Source organism: Arachis duranensis, chromosome 8, assembly GCF_000817695.3.
Source record: "Arachis duranensis cultivar V14167 chromosome 8, aradu.V14167.gnm2.J7QH, whole genome shotgun sequence".
Lineage (NCBI taxonomy): Eukaryota > Viridiplantae > Streptophyta > Magnoliopsida > Fabales > Fabaceae > Arachis > Arachis duranensis.
The window spans coordinates 47593055-47593268 of NC_029779.3; positions in this window are offsets into that span (position 1 = coordinate 47593055).

The following is a 214-nucleotide window of genomic DNA, read 5'->3' on the forward strand; positions in this document are numbered from 1 at the left end:
ATTCGTCAATCTATACAATTAAGCATGATATATAATTTCAGTAATATTCAAGAGATAATAACCTAAAATTATCTTGTTTAATTTAATATTTATAATTTTATACATATAATATCTATAATTATATATTTATTATATCTAATATTACTAAATGATTCTAATACTAATTAAAAAATATAAAATAAGATAACTAAATATAAAATAAAATAATTTTAAA